This window comes from Engystomops pustulosus, chromosome 2, assembly GCF_040894005.1.
Source record: "Engystomops pustulosus chromosome 2, aEngPut4.maternal, whole genome shotgun sequence".
NCBI classification, from domain to species: domain Eukaryota; kingdom Metazoa; phylum Chordata; class Amphibia; order Anura; family Leptodactylidae; genus Engystomops; species Engystomops pustulosus.
The window spans coordinates 221,630,540-221,647,905 of record NC_092412.1 but is presented as its reverse complement, the minus strand read 5'-3'; the positions used below and the strand labels follow the sequence as shown (position 1 = coordinate 221,647,905).

Genomic DNA, 17,366 nt, shown 5'->3' with positions numbered 1-17,366 from the left:
AGGGGTACAACAATAAGGCATTTCACCATTGCGCCCCTGTTGCATCGGTTTTTCTGTATCATGTAACACTTATTCAACGTTATAAAACTTTTCTGGCTAATAGGAAGTTTAGAAGAAAAGTAGAGCATGTTGTTGTGGAAGGAGGACAGTCCAGCTCTCGGCAGGGCATTCTTTCCCTCACTTGAGTGCCAAGGCACGTAGGGATGTACTGCTCCACACCACATCGCTGCACTCACACTACTTAACTCTGTGAGGTTTGGGGTGGTTTACAAGAACAGATATTGTGAATTACATTCCACCCTGTTAGATTTCCTTCACACCATTGAAATCAGTTCATAATAAGAGCTTTCATGTCCGAGGGAATGAAGAGAAACTCAACAAAGCAACCAAACGTCTTTCTCGGAAATGTGTCAGGGGGAAGGCATTAAGAATCTGTCCAAGTACACAACGAGAACAAAAGGCAAAATAAGTAAAAGGCACCTACTCCGACCATCAGAGGCATCATCGTGATCTCTACCCTGAATTTCATAAAGGTGAGTTATGGATGGGCCAAAAATGGGGAAGGGATTATTGCGTCATTATGACATCCAATATAGACCATAGGGTATGCTGTCTCATAGAATTTTCAATCAAGTTCTTATCGGTTTTCATTGCTTTTGTTAGCATTTGTAATGAAGTAGGGCTGAATTTATCACATAACTGCTTCTATTGTGTAAATGAATGTTACAGAGCTAATAGGGTTATGTATGCTGGAAACTCCTATGGGAACCAGAGATAACACATTGTCATATCACACTAAGCTTTATCGACAGAAAGACTGTTAGTACTAGAGGGACTGTACAAGTTTTCAAAACTTTTTTAAAAGTTTGTAATTTCTTTCTTGCACAATTGTATATGGGTTAGTTTGTCATTTGGCATATCTCCCTGTAACATCATAGACACTTCCATATAGAGCAGAGGATAAATCTACTATGTAAATGTTAATATAGCAAAGAAATTGTCATGATAAATTCCGCTCTCTAACTTTTGTGCAGGTTTACTGCAAATTTTGGTTGGACTGAAGTATTCCCTATAGAGCATGTATACGAGAGCCATGGAAACTATCATTAGAAAAATGATTCATTGATTGCATGATTATTAGTTCTTACATGTATTATGTAAGGCAGCTAGTGCACAAGTATTAGGAGCTGTTCACAATTCACAGCCAATTGCCCGACTTTACCTGGATTTGCCACCAAAAACAATGATTGTTTGACGTTAGGGCAAAAAGAGACAAAGGTCCAGATATATCATTGTGTCTGCGCCAGTTTTTTTGTTTAAGTTTGCACTAAAAAAAGTGTCTCTGAAGCTTGTACCTGTATTCATTAGGTGTTTGCGCCACTTTTGTATTTTGGTTGCATATTGTCCAACACTTTTGAAAACTGTGCACCTAAAGGGAACATGCTGGTGTGTGTTCCTAGTTTGCACAACATTTCTTACTGAGCTGCCCCAGTAAAGTGCACAAAGAAAAATAAGGGGCAACTGTTTGCACATTCTAAAAAACAGACCAGATGAACTAAGAGCGTGTGTCACTATTAAATAATGTGGCACATACTGCATATTAGTAAGGCTAACTGTACAGAAGCACACTGCACCAGTTTTCATATATCTGGGCATCCGGAAAAGTTTACATTTATTTTAAGGGAACCTACCACCACAAATCTACCTATAAAGGTAGATTGGGTGGTAGGTGGATCAATGGGACGTGAGGATAGCCCTTTTAAGGGCTAATCCTCACGTCCCTGCACTTTTTTGATAACTTTAATTTGATATTTATTCAAATTTACTTATGCGGCTACCGGGGCGTGGAGTAGCCGCATATGAGATTACACGAGGCGGCTACTCCACGCCCCGGTAGCCACTTTACCCCTCCTACTCACCCATCTTCGGCGCACAGCTCCGCGTAGCTGCGCGCCCTCGTCCGGCGATCCTGCTGTCTGCGCATGCGCAGAAGAGCAGGCCCGCGCCTGTTTCGGAGTTGTGACCGCGCAGGCGCGGGCCTGCTCTTCTGCGCATGCGCAGACGGCAGGATCGCCGTCCACCTACCACCCAATCTACCTTTATAGGTAGATTTGTGGTGGTAGGTGCCCTTTAAAGGAAATCCACCATTTGCTTTTATGCATTATGAAGCAAACATACCTTGAGAATGCTGTAGCTACACTAATGCAGAAACACATCTTGTTTAATCTTCGAAACAGAAAAAGGTAGAAAAAGTTGAACGGCACTCACCCGGTAGTGCATTAAATATCTTGTTTAATCCCTGAACTGAGTGGTTTTGAAAAAACATTTATAAAATTATGATAATGAGGTTCGGTCTCTCCTGTGGCTGGCTCAGCATGTCTCCTCTTACCCTAATTATGCACTGCTTCAGCCTTGTCCTACGTAATCACTGTGTTGTCCCTGACAGGCAAAAGTAATCAATCACTGCAATATCCCCCAGCTGCTGTGTATGATGCATGCAGCTCAAGTTAAATAATTGTGTCTGGACAGTTCAGGAACCTCAATGTGTAAAGTATTTATGTAGGCACCCAGGTTTCCCAAGGTCCTGAATTTTATATATTTTTACAATTTTATATGTAATTGTTTTTTGTGCAAAACTACTCGGTTCAAGGATACAAAAAGATATGTTTCTGTGTCAGTGTAGCTACAGCATTCTTAAGGTATGTTTGGTTCACAATTAGAGATGAGCGAGCACTAAAATGCTCGGGTACTCGTTATTCGAGACGAACTTTTCCCGATGCTCGAGTGCTCGTTTCGAGTAACGAGCCCCATTGAAGTCAATGGGAGACTCGAGCATTTTTCAAGGGGACCAAGGCTCTGCACAGGGAAGCTTGGCCAAACACCTGGGAACCTCAGAAAAGGATGGAAACACCACGGAAATGGACAGGAAACAGCAGGGGCAGCATGCATGGATGCCTCTGAGGCTGCTTAAATGCACCATTATGCCAAAATTATGGGCAACAGCATGGCCATGACAGAGTGACAGAATGAAGCTAGATAGCATCTAAAACATCCAATAATTGACCCTGACACTATAGGGGACGGCATGCAGAGGCAGCGGCGGCAGCGGAAGGCTAGAGAGTGGCATGGCGACATACCCTAAATGGACTCAGGCTTCAAACCAATGGGTAGCAGAGAGGAACCAAAGGAGGTGAGCAAGAAGCGCTCAAATAATATCGGTACATGATAAAAGTTTGCCAGTATATTTTGTGGATTACACAGCAGGGTGGCAACAAAGTTAACATGGAAGCCATGAAAACAATCCAAAATTCTGCCTGACACAGCTCGTTTGATAAGGGGACGATGTATGGAGGCAGTGAACTAGTAGTAGATTAAAGGTGCTGCAGTTAAAACTATGTTAGTTGTTTCTTGGCATGGAGCTGGCGCTCCGCTGCCAGGCGAGCTTTCGCCAATCCAAGCCCCTGTCTCTAGGCTACTCCCCAAACAGCACTTCTAAGAACCTTTCGGATAAGATCAAGTGTAGTAGCGTTCTTATAAGTTTGGGATATGGCGGGTGAGGGGAATGTAAACATCTGCGCAAGAAGCGCTGAAATAATATCCGTAAATGAAAAAAGTTTTCCAGTATATTTTGTGGCTTACACAGCAGGGTGGCGACAAAGTTAACAAGTTTGATGTGGAATGCCCTGCAATAGCTCTTGGGCGGTGTGCCTTTTATCACCTAGGCTCAGCAGTTTGAGCACCGCCTGCTGTCGCTTAGCGACGGCACTGCTGCTGTGCCTAGAGCTACCGACTGATGGCGCCATGCCCACGGATGGTCGTTCGGAGGAGGAGATGGAGGAGGGGTGGGAGGAGGAGGAGGCATAGTAGGCCTGAAACACCTGGACCGAGGTAGGCCCCGCAATCCTCGGCGTCGGCAGTATATGACCAGCCGCAGGGTCAGACTCGGTCCCAGCCTCCACCAAGTTAACCCAATGTGCCGTCAGCGATATATAGTGGCCCTGCCCGGCAGCACTCGTCCACGTGTCCGTGGTCAGGTGGACCTTGTCAGAAACGGCGTTGGTCAAGGCACGGATTATGTTGTCTGACACGTGCTGGTGCAGGGCTGGGACGGCACATCGGGAAAAGTAGTGGCGGCTGGGGACCGAATACCGAGGGGCGGCCGCCGCCATGAGGCTGCGAAAGGCCTCGGTCTCTACTAGCCTATAGGGCAGCATCTCCAGGCTTAGCAATCTGGAGATGTGCACATTAAGGGCTTGGGCGTGCGGGTGGGTTGCACTATATTTGCGTTTCCGCTCCAGCGTCTGGGGTATGGAGAGCTGAACGCTGGTGGATGCTGTGGAGGATCGTGGAGGCGACGATGGGGTTTTTGTGGCAGGGTCCTGGGCAGGGGGCTGACTATCAGCTGACACAGGGGAAGGAGCAGTGGTGTGCACGGCCGGAGGTGAACGCGCTTGTTGCCACAGAGTGGGGTGTTTAGCATTCATATGCCTGCGCATACTGGTGGTAGTTAAGCTATTAGTGGTGGAACCCCTGCTGATCCTGGTTTGGCAAATGTGGCACACCACAGTCCGTCGGTCATCCGGTGTTTCCTTAAAGAACCTCCAGACTTCTGAAAATCTAGCCCTCGCCGCAGGAGCCCTCGCCACGGGAGCTTCACTAGTTGACACATTTGGCGCTGATGCACCAGCTCTGGCCCTGCCTCTCCGTCTGGCCCCACCACTGCCTCTTCCAACCTGTTCTGGTCGAGGACTCTCCTCCGTCTCAGAAGCACTGTGTTCACCCGGCCTCTCAACCCAGCTTGGGTCTGTCACCTCATCATCCTCCGATCCCTCAGTCTGCTCCCCCCTCGGACTTCCTGCCCTGACAACAACTTCCCCACTGTCTGACAACCGTGTCTCCTCATCGTCGGACACCTCTTTACACACTTCTTCCAGTACGTCAACAAGGTCATCATCACCCACAGACTGCGACTGGTGGAAAACCTGGGCATCGGAAAATTGCTCATCAGCAACCGGACAAGTGGTTTGTGACTGTGGGAAGGGTCCAGAAAACAGTTCCTCAGAGTATGCCGGTTCAAATGGCAAATTTTGCTGGGAGGGGGCAGACTGGGGGGGAGGAGGCTGAGGTGCAGGAGCTGGAGGAGTGCCGATTTCGGTGACATGGGTGGACTGCGTGGAAGACTGACTGGTGGACAAATTGCTCGAAGCATTGTCGGCAATCCACGACATCACCTGTTCGCACTGTTCTGGCCTCAACAGTGCTCTACCACGAGTCCCAGTAACTTCAGACATGAACCTAGGGAGTGTAGCTCTGCGGCGTTCCCCTGCTCCCTCATAAGCAGGTGGTGTCTCACCCCGCCCAGGACCACGGCCTCTGACCCCTGCAGTAGTTGGACGCCCACGTCCCCGCCCTCGTCCTCTACCCCTAGCCCTCGGGTTAAACATTTTGAAAATGAGAGTTATAACTTTTTTTTTTTAAACTTTTTTTTGTTTTTTTTTGTTTTTTTGTGTTTTTTAGTTTTTAAAACCAAACGATGCTATCCTATTGCTATGGCTATTTTCTAGCCAAGTATGAAAGCACACTGCTATGCCAGATGAGATGACGCTGAGTAATGAAAAAAATAAAGGTAAAATAAAAAAGGAAATGGCAGACTGTGCCTAATTGAAATACAACCCCGGGCCCTAATAAATTTTCCCACTTCGGTCTTTGCGATGGATATGTGCGTCACTAAGCGCAAAACACAGTGGTCGCAAGTCTCACTACAAATTGCTCACAATTTGCTAGTAGATGCACTGCAGCAACTACAGCCACCAGCAGATCAACCAGAAATCAAATATATATAACGCTACTGTAGGCGTAAGTAAGACGTTTGGATTCTCCTATGGCTATTTTCTAGCCAAGTATTAAAGCACACTACTATGCAAGATGAGATGACACTGAGTTATTAAAAAAATAAACGTAAAATAAAAAAGGAAATGGCAGACTGTGCCTAATTGAAATACAACCCCGGGCCCTAATAAATTTTCCCACTTCGGTATTTGCGATGGATATGTGCGTCACTAAGCGCAAAACACAGTGGTCGCAAGTCTCACTACAAATTGCTCACAATTTGCTAGTAGATGCACTGCAGCAACTACAGCCACCAGCAGATCAACCAGAAATCAAATATATATAACGCTACTGTAGGCGTAAGTAAGACGTTTGGATTCTCCTATGGCTATTTTCTAGCCAAGTATTAAAGCACACTGCTATGCCAGATGAGATGACGCTGAGTTATTAAAAAAATAAACCTAAAATAAAAAGAAACTGGCAGACTGTGCCTAATTGAAATCAAACCCCTAATAAATTTTCCCACTTTGGTGTTTGAGGTGGATATGTGTGTCACTAAGAGCTAAACACAACGGTAGCAAGTCCCCCTACTAATTCCTCACAATATGGTACTAGCTGCAAATAAAAAAAAAAAAAATGTATAACGTTATTGTAGCCCTAAGAAGGGCTGTTGGGTTCTTGTTGGAGAATCACTCCTGCCTAACAGTAAGCTAATAGAACACCCTAACGCTTTCCCTGACCAGCAGCAGCTCTCTCCCTAGCGGCATCCAGACACAGAATGATCCGAGCAGCGCGGGCAGCGGCTAGTCTATCCCAGGGTCACCTGATCTGGCCAGCCAACCACTGCTATCTACGTGTAAGGGTACCACGTCATGCTGGGTGGAGTGCAGAGTCTCCTGGCTTGTGATTGGCTCTGTTTCTGGCCGCCAAAAAGCAAAACGGCGGGAGCTGCCATTTTCTCGAGCGGGCAAAATACTCGTCCGAGCAACGAGCAGTTACGAGTACACTGATGCTCGATCGAGCATCAAGCTCGGACGAGTATGTTCGCTCATCTCTATTCACAATGCATAAAAACAAATTTCCTTTAATAGTTAAAAGTTTGTTAATTTTGAAAGCAAAAAAAGTTGAAGTGCCAGTGAATAGTTATACAACCCTTTAAATTAACCCCTTGTCACCACTGTCCATTTTCCTTTTTATATTTTAGTTTTTTTCTCCCCTACATTCAAAAGCCATAACTTTTTACAATATATATAAAGAGCTGAATGCAGTCTTGTTCTCTGCGTAACAAATTGCACTTCCTAGCGCCAGTATTAAATACTCCATGCAATGCATTCAGAAGCTGGGAAAAAAATCCAAATGCGGTGAAATTGCTGAAAAAAGCGCATTTACGGAATCTACTTGTAGGCTCTTTTTCAACGTCTTTCAATGTGCGCTCCAAATGACACATGTGCTTATACTTTGGGTCAGTACAATCAGAGATACCAAATTTAGGTTTTGTTAGGCATAATTTTTTTATACTTTGTATGAACCTGAACAATCTTTCAATCACTTTTTATTAAAATTTTTATCTTTTGCAAAATGTAGCAACTTGGATGCTATTTTCTATCACAGGATTGACCATAGGGAATAATCACTTTTCTATTTTGATAGACTGGGCATTTTCATCAGTCTTAGGAAAAGAGGATGATTTGAACTTTTTTCAGTGTTTAGGTCCACTAGGGTACTTGAACCCTAGAAGGTTTTATCCCTCATATCTTATACTGCAATACAATTGTGTATCAGTATATGGGGCACATACTGGTCATCTGTAACAGTCTGCCATTACAGATCAAGTTGAATATCAGGCCTGGAGATATTGCCACCCCCCAATAATGCAATGGGAGTGACAATCTGTGCATGCGCCACCGCTATTTAAATGGTTATCCCCCATAATTGGGGCCAGCGATATGCATAGTGCAATATGCAGCAAACACCTATCATGTATGAAAGGGGCTCATCCTATGAGTCATTTTCATACATCCTTAAGGACAGCATGACGTATTGTCCAATCAGATGTCGATAAGGAAAAAGGGATATCTTTTATGTATAACACAATGATATTTGGAATAACCAGTCATATATGTTGGTATAATGCTATAATATAATCTATGAACTGCTCCTCAGGTGGTATCTAACTCCTAAAAAGATAATGGCCATTTTCACAAGTCACTCAAGTCAAGTCACACAGGAGGTGCATAGAGCAGAAAAGGAGCAAAGAGGGGAGAGTAATTTTTTTCTTTTGTCTGGTCTGAGGTGTAAATCATTGATCACTTTCCGCTCTAGTGGTCTCCATTATTACATTTTGCATTATCATGGGTCTCCAATAATAAGTTCTTCTGTGCTGAGGTTCTCATAACTTTTTGTTGAATTGAATGGGTGACATGTAACAAACTTTTGGTTTTCCTTTTTCTTTAATATTTGAGACTTTTCATTGTGTTTGTACTCATTTGCGACTTTTTTTTTGCACCTAAGAAAGTCTCCCTTCACAACTCGCCATTGTCTAGTTTGCTGCTGTGTTTCCCCAGTTGTCATAACCTGAATCCACATGTTAAAATTGCAACTTTTTAAAAAGTTACAAAAAAGTTGCTAATTTTGGCAAAAATCTATGATTCCCCCTGACCAGTCGTAGAAATTATGATAGCTTTGCTCTTTGCTTTTGGAGACTTCTGAAGGTTTTTGTTTTAAAAAGTTGCAAATTCACTAAAGACCAAATGGCACGTGTATCAATAAGGAAAACAGGTCTTTATGATGGAATAGTGTTCCAATCACCTTGTAGAATTACTGTTTGTAACTGCATTATGAAGCCAGGGTAGTATTCCAGCTTCATTGAAGCATTGACAGAGGAGGTGCTGAGAGCTCCTGATGTCAGTTCAATGTGCCTCATCAGCAGTGGTATAACATGAAGCTGATGGACCACAGTGCAAAGTCTGTGCCAAGCTCCCAACTATAATCTATGGTTTATAGTACTAGTTTTCTCATATGGGTCCCCTAAGCCTCTTGCTTGTGCCCTGTGCACCCCCTTAACTTACGCCCCTGCTGATCAGTCTCACATCTAGCTAAGTATAATTGCTGATGTATGGACTAACTAGCCTCACATCCCTGTAGACGAAGTATTGCATATAGAAAATAGCGGGGATGTGCATGAAAAACTGGCCTCAAGAAGTAGATATCAAATATGCATTTATAAATTCCTTACTTTATTGTGATGCCATAGCACTAACATAAAAACATTTAAAAACATCTGGCCGGGGGCGGAGCTAAGCCGGCGATGTGAACAGACGCACGGCAAGTGAGCTCCCGCCGCGGCCCGCATACATCGCCGAATCCAGCCTGAACCTCCGCGCACAGAAGCGCCATACCTTGACCCCAGACAGGGGAGACCACTCTGCAGCCGCCGACACCCCGTAACGCCACTCTTACAAGCCGCTATGCCGGGCGGGAGGTCAGGTAGGGGGGCGAAGAGGGCCTCACAAAATGGCGCCGCCGGAAACACTCCTGCCGGATCCACACGCGCTGCTGAGGCAGCCAGGGGGGCTGCAGAGAGATTAGGGCAGTATGCCCGCAGCAGGCCCGCAGAAGGAGCTGATCGCTGGGCTGGGCCCAGCTATTATACCCCTAGAAGATCAGCAGCAGATAAGGGTCGTCTTAGGGAGGAAGATATGTCTGAGACAGAGGGGGCAGAAGTGGAACAGGCTGCTAACCGCTCACCCAATGCCCAGTATGATAATTCTCCCTCTGATACCGAAGAACCCACGCTGAAAGACATTCTTAAAGCTGTCTCCCAATGTAATAAATCACTGGCAGCCCTTAACTTCAAAGTGGGGTCTATGGCAGAAGATATGTCTATAATGCGTCATGACTTTAAAAAGCTTTCAGAGCGCACCACAGCTTTGGAGGACAGAACATGTGATGTGGAAGATGCACTCCCGCCTCTCCAAAGAGATGTTCAGACGCACTCCAGAGCCCTGGACGCCATCCTAGCCAAACAAGACGACCTGGAAAACCGCCTAAGGCGGAATAATGTCCGTCTGATAGGAGTGCCTGAAAAAATAGAGGGGTCACGGCCGACTGAATTCTTTGACGAATGGCTAATGGAGAAATTCGGTAAAGACGTCCTAACCCCGTTGTTCGCAGTGGAACGGGCTCACAGAGTCCCTACTAGGCCATTCCCTCCTGGTGGCCCTCCCAGACCAGTACTGGTCAAAGTCCTGCACTACCGAGACCGAGACATCATATTGCGCAAGGCCAGAGATATGGAGGGTCTATCAATTGATGGTCAACGAATCTCCTTTTTCCCGGATTATTCGGCAGATGTACAGAAAAGAAGAGCAAAATTCCTGGATATTAAAAGGCGTCTGCGAAATTTACAAGTCTCCTATTCTATGATGTATCCAGCTCGCTTGCGGGTTGTGGCTCTAGGCGCCACTCACTTCTTCAACTCCCCCCAAGATGCGCTCGGGTGGCTTGATCTACATGAGCGGCAAATAAGAGATAACAACAACGAAGCAGATCAGCGCCAAGAATAAGTTGGACTCTCATTACTGCTTTTCGGGGGTCACGCCGTGAGTATGATACAACTGGCGGTTATGGCCTCTCTCTGAACACTTTACAGCGCACGGAGGTTCCGTATGATAAATGTGTCACTACGGGTATGCGGAACGGTTAGCTCACTGCTAAATTTTCTTTTTTTGTCAATTTTTCTGTTCAAAATTTGTGTTTATGTCCTGCCTTAAAAGTTTATTGCATTGTTCACTTTAATATCACTCTGTCTAGATAGCCTTGGGGGCTGAGGGGAGTTACAGTGTGACTCTACTCATCCCACACCATAGTGTTTTCTGGATAATTCTCCCCCGTAAATACCGCAAGTGTTGTTACTTTCGCCTGGGGGGTTCCCCCTTCACCGGAACCTGTATCTTATTAGGCGACTGCGGTTACGTATTGCGAGAGAGTATGTGGGGTGTGTTTGTTTTACTACTGTTACAGGGGTGGGGGGATGGAAGGGGGGTTTTAGATAAATGCTTGGTGGGGACCAGAAAATATTGCAAACGCATGTGTGTACATCTGATAACATTAGTATATATAGATGAAGTTCTGCCGCCCTCTTGTGGAAATAGAGGGTATAACAGGATCAAGGAGATATACTTTACTAAATACCTATGGCTTCCTCTATTGCGATAGTCACTTGGAACATACGAGGGGTGGGTGAGCCGAAAAAGAGACAGGCTGTATTAGATACACTTAAAAACCATACACCAGTGATCTGTTGCCTGCAAGAAACTCATCTGACAAAAGATACAACAAAGCATCTAAGTCCTAAGTGGGCTGGTTTATGTTACCACTCAGTGTACTCATCATACTCCAGAGGGGTCAGCATGCTTTTCCATAGACAAGTGCCATTTATTTGTCAGAACTCACTGATCGATAAGGAAGGCCGTTTTATATGTGTATACGGGGAATTGTATAATGTTTGCCTTATGCTAATAGCAGTATATGTGCCCCCGCCTTATTCGGCTACAGTCTTACAAAAGTTGTTATGCTTTGTGGAGAAATACCCAGGTACTCCCTTGCTAATGTTGGGGGATTTTAATAATGTGCTTGACGATTCCCTAGATAAATTTAGTGACACCCGTCCCCCATCTCTATCTCCTATCCCTTCCCAATTTGGTCGCACAATGACTGATATTGGGTTGGTAGATGTATGGCGCATGTCGCACCCTTTGGATAAACAATACTCCTGCCATTCCAGATCGCATAACACGTTGTCAAGAATTGACTTGGCCCTTGGTAACTCAACAATGGTCCCTATGATCCTAGAAGCCAAATACCTACCTAGGCGTCTTTCAGACCACTCTCCGCTCTTAGTGAGGTTGAGGCCCTTGCTGGAACCTATTAGGGGGCTAAGATGTAAAAGGTTCAATCCATTCTGGCTGCCAGTGTTATCTGAAAAAGGGCGCATTATGGAATTACAAACTTCACTTGTAGATTTTCTCGAGCATAATGAGGGGTCCACTTCTCCTCTATTAGTGTGGGACTGTGTTAAAGTCTGTTTTAAAGATAACCTAGTTAGGGAGGTAGCCAGAGTAAAAAGGAAGTCCAGGGAATTTGGGGAGGCTCTGGAGAAGACTGTAGTTGAAACGGAAGGGACCTACATCCTGCAGCCATCCCAGACGAATAAATTGTCATGGGAAGGGGCGCAGAACCAACTTACTGAGCATTTATTAACTGTCGCTGACAATAAGCGCTTCTTTTGCAGGCAACGGTTTTATGAGGAAGGGGAAAAAGCGGGTCATCTTTTAGCCATTATGGCTTCAAGTCAGGGGACGGCCACTCATATACCTACAATTCGGGACGCAGATGGCAACGTAGTCACTCAGGCTCAAGAAATATTGGATAGCTTTAAGTCATTTTACTCCTCCCTTTACTCATCCAAGGTCAGTCCCACGCAGGAACAATTAGACAGCTTTCTGAATAGCCTCACATTACCTAAGTTGGATAGAGAACAGAGAGCGGCACTAGAAGCCCCGTTCACAATGGAAGAGTTAGAACTTGCACTGGACTCTATGCCCAATAACAAAGCCCCTGGAATAGATGGGATCCCAGTGGAAATTTTTAAAACATTTAAAGATATTCTTCTCCCCCGCTTATTAACATTATACAATGAGGCTTTGGAGCTGGGTCAATTGTCACCATCAATGAGGGAAGCGGTCATAGTAATTCTTTTAAAACCGGGAAAAGACCCGCTGGAAATGGACTCATATCGCCCTATCTCGCTTCTTACAGTAGATATTAAACTGTTAGCTAAAATGTTAGCGACCAGAATGTCTAATGTAATCACGTCAGTTATACACGCTGATCAGGCAGGATTTATGCCTAATATGTCCACAGCCATCAACTTGCGACGGTTATACCTGAACATCCAAGCCACCCGTGGACACTTATCGGATGCCGCGGTCGTGTCTTTTGATGCGGCTAAGGCATTCGATAGTGTGGAGTGGCCGTATCTGTTTGCAACATTGCAAAAGCTAGGATTTGGGCCAAAATTTCTGGCGTGGGTGCGATTGTTATACTCCTCTCCAATGGCTAGACTGCAGATAAACTCACTGCTTTCCTCTCCATTTCCATTATATAGAGGAACTCGCCAGGGATGTCCGCTGTCGCCGCTACTGTTTGCGGTTGCAGTGGAGCCCCTGGCGGCTGCTCTACGATCGGCGGTAGCTGTCAAAGGCCTTCAATATGGAGAACACCAGGAGAAAGTTGCACTATATGCTGATGACCTACTACTCTTCTTAGATGATTGGTCTCCCTCCCTGCAAGCGGCAATAGATATAATAACCTCGTTTGGGTTTTTGTCTGGTTTTACCATAAACTGGACAAAATCTGTAGTAATGCCCTTGTCCCCACAGGTCTGCCCTAGATCACTCACTATGTATGGTTTATCGGTGGTGTCGGTCTTCAAATATCTTGGGGTACACATATCGGCGGACCCTACTGAATATATTGAGCTTAATATAATACCTTTGATTTGTAGATTTCAAATGAAAGTAAAGGACTGGTGCAAGCTTCCTCTCACAGTAATTGGTCGTGCCAATCTGGTCAAAATGGTCATGATGCCGCAATTATTATACTTTCTTCACAATTCCCCCATATGGATTCCGTTAAAACTCTTCCATAAAATCAATGGTATATTTCGAGATCTGCTTTGGAAAAAAGGGATTCCGAGGATCAAACTTGCCACCTTGCAGAGATCCAAGGAAGATGGGGGGTTATCAATGCCAAATCCATGGCTATATTTCATGGCAGCCCAATTACAGCACTTACGTGGGTGGGGAGACATGGCTGGGGGACTAGCCTCCCAAAAAGTGATATGTCATATTTTACAACAAGGTAATTTGTTAGGAGCTTTAGAAGGGGGTCTATTTAAAACTGTAGATGGAAAATTAGTGACACTGAAATGTATAGACAAACTGTGGTGGAAGACGCGTAGCCTGCTGGGGATGGAAGGGTATACTGTACACACTCCCTTGTGGCCAAATGTCCAATACCCTGAAATAGGCAAAATTACTCCATTTCCTCAGTGGTTAAGTAAGGAAATCACTACTATGGCCCAATTATATGAGGATAACACACTAAAGTCCTTTGAACAATTGCGCTCAGAATTTAACCTTCCACACTCATGTTTCTATCAATTTCTTCAACTGAGACATGCGATAACCCAACAGGAACGCTCACAGCCCATAAAAAAATCAGCCCATAACATAGTAATAGATATGATAAGTAAATCAGGAGATACGCGAGGTATAATTTCAATCAACTACTCATATCTGAGGGACGCCCATATTAAAAAATCCCCTACAGACTTAAAATCTAAGTGGGAGAAAGATGTGGGAACCATTACCGAAGATCAATGGCAAGAGATTCTGGAATCGGCACCTAGAGTCTCGGTCAGTGAGGCGCAGAGGTTATCCAATTTATACTTGCTACATAGGGTATATTTTACACCTGCCAGGTTGTTTAAGATGGGGTACAGAGGTGACGATTGCTGCCCCAGGTGTGAGAGATCTGGCGCAGACCTGATCCACTTGATGTGGAATTGCCCCAGGTTGCGTCGTTACTGGCAAGGAGTTTTTGATTTGATTGACCAAACGTACTCCACAACTATAACACGTAGTCCTCTTATATCTATTCTGGGATATGTGTGGGAGCTGCAACTATCTGAGAGCCATAGGATAGCAGTGCTGCGACTGTTATACGTAGCAAAGAAGCTCATAGCTTTCCATTGGAAGGATACTGAGCCTCCACAAATCTCTGAATTTATTTCTAGGGTCAATCTCTTAGTACGACTGGATAAATTTGTTTATCAAAAGCGTAATTCCTTGAAAAAATTCGATGCCATATGGGGCCCATGGCTTGATGCTCCAGGATTGGCACCCTTAACTCTTACTAGAGACAGACTAATTAGTAGTATTGCAAGGTGATTGTAACCATTGTTTTGCCAACAGTTAGTAGGGTGAATAATGTATGTAAAAATTTATGATCTTCTGATTGTTAGATGCCTGTGTATATCGTCACTTATTCTGAGCTGTACGGAACTGTCCATATAGTCATTTAGGACTAAGGATATCATGGATGGACTCATACGTATACCTCACATTGCCAAAGGACGAACATCATCTATTATGGACTTTCTGCGATTGCAAGGGTCATGCTGGAATGTGGACAATTCGCTCGCCAAGCAGGGGTAGGGAGGGAAAGGGGTGGGGGTTGGGGGGGGGGCTTTGTTGTAATGTTTAGGTTGTTTACATGCAAAAAATGGAAAACTAATGTTTGGTTTTCAATAAAAAATTTATTTGATCTAAAAAAAAAAAACATCTGGCCACAAATGGCAAAATACAGTGCATAAATGCATACAGTTCGTGCAATATGCTGACAACCCCCAATGGGTCCGGTATGGACTAACTCTGGTTAGGCGTGCTGTGGGTGCGCCTACCTGGTGACGCGCGGCCGGCACAAGCAGGAGGCGGAGGATTGTGCCTGTCTCGCGAGAACTGGGTGGACGCATGCGCAGTGCGCTCCTCCACGGCCGCGATCACACGCACTACATGCGACTTCACACAGAAGAATCACACAGGTGAGTCCTCTCAGGCCACTTACTTTCAGGGTATAAACACACTCAGCACCCCACACAAATCATACCCCTGAGGAAGCCTGTGGAGCGGAACGCGTGGGGCACAACCTTCCATCCCCCAACAACTACACAGTGATATCATTCTTATACTGTTTTGGACTTTATGTGTTAGACTGCCTATGGCATAGGATGCACATTCATCACTTTTCAGGCACTTGCCACTTTATTTGTCGGATTTATCTGCATTATTTACACAATTAGTCCTTACAGACCAGGATTTCTAGATCCACACCAGAGTTAGTCCATACCGGACCCATTGGGGGTTGTCAGCATGTTGCACGAACTGTATGCATTTATGCACTGTATTTTGGCATTTGTGGCCAGATGTTTTTAAATGTTTTTATGTTAGTGCTATGGCATCACAATAAAGTAAGGAATTTATAAATGCATATTTCTACTTCTTGAGGCCAGTTTTTCATGCACATCCCCGCTATTTTCTATATGCAATACATCTAGCTAAGTATAAACACCCTATTCAGTAAAACCCAAATGTCAACCAAGAGTGTTGCTCCAGTGAACAATTTTCTAACCGTTCAAGAGTTTCTTCCATGCTCCTCGAGCTGCTACTCCAGGGTATAAACATGCCATTCAGTACATGGTGGTGTCCACAATTTTTTAGTCTTCTATTACATATTACGTAAACATCTTATTCCATACAACTCTTCTAGTTTAGATGTAAATCCCCAGTAGAGAAGCAAGAGACAACACCTTAATACCTTCTTGCTTATCTCTCCCTGTCCTAATCCTTTCTCTTGATGCAGGGCAGGCTTTTGACTGCGTGGACTGGGGGTTCTTTGGGGCAGCCCTTGTGCAGATAGGGGTCTCGTATTAAGGCCCTCTATAATCATCCCAAAGAACAAATAAGGTCAATGGATCTCTCTCCTCCCCGTTCACAATCAGCAATGGCCACCAGGGAGGGGTGCCCCCTATCCCCCTTGCTATACACCTTTGCGATTGAGTAGCTCCTGAATGCCATCCGTAAGAACCCCAGCACCACTGGGATTCAGATTGGGAACCGCTGCATCAAATGTTCAGCCTTTGCGGATGAGGTTCATTGTATATCATCAATCTGGACTCCTCCCTTCTCCAGGTCATTGTTGCGACTTTGGATTTTCTAGCAATGTGAATATAAAGCCAAATCAGTGGGGATGAGCATGGAGCTTCACTCGCAAACAGTCTAATCTCTTAAGGCCCACTTCCCTTTCTATGCTCTTCCCTATGCTCACAACTATGGACCTTTCCTCCACAATCTCCAATCAGACCTCAGGGGTTGGGTATCTCGTAAAATAAAATATATTAGGTAGACAGGATTACCTTTTTGAAGATGACTATCCTTCCTAGACTTCTCTACCTGTATCAGACCACTCTCTTACTTGATCTTGTGGGTTAGTGGGTCTACTGGCTTCTGGCCGTAAGAGGCCAGCTGACACACTTCTATAACACCAGTACATCACATTTACTTCTACATCGCTATCAAACCCCATTTGATGTGCAGTGCTCCTTCAGCCACACCTAGGCTGATTTCTGTACCCTGACAAATGGGCTGACCCTGAGCAAATGTATGTGAGGTCATGGGAGCAGGAGCTTGGTAGGCCATTTGATTTGGAACAATGGGAGAAAACATTCAAATTGTGCCATTGTATATGTATTCAATCTTCAAGAATGTTTAGAACTAGAGATGAGCGAACACACTCGTCCGAGCTTGATGCTCGTTCGAGCATTAGCGTACTCGTAACTGCTCGTTGCTCGGACGAATACTTTGCCAGCTTGAGAAAATGGCATCTCCCGCCGTTTTGATTTTTGGCGGCCAGAA

At 44.9% G+C, this 17,366-nt stretch overlaps 1 protein-coding gene across 2 annotated transcripts in view; it reads left to right on the top strand.

Annotated features, from left to right (window-relative positions):
- The first annotated feature begins 238 nt into the window (after positions 1 to 238).
- Positions 239 to 17,366, top strand: part of SLC13A5 (solute carrier family 13 member 5) — a 75,440-nt gene continuing 58,312 nt past the window's right edge. The window contains exon 1 of one of the 2 annotated variants that reach the window (XM_072138223.1): positions 239 to 533. The gene's annotated coding sequence lies outside the window, so the exon portion shown is untranslated. The remainder of the gene's footprint in view (positions 534 to 17,366) is intronic. The other variant, XM_072138221.1, reaches the window with a different exon arrangement.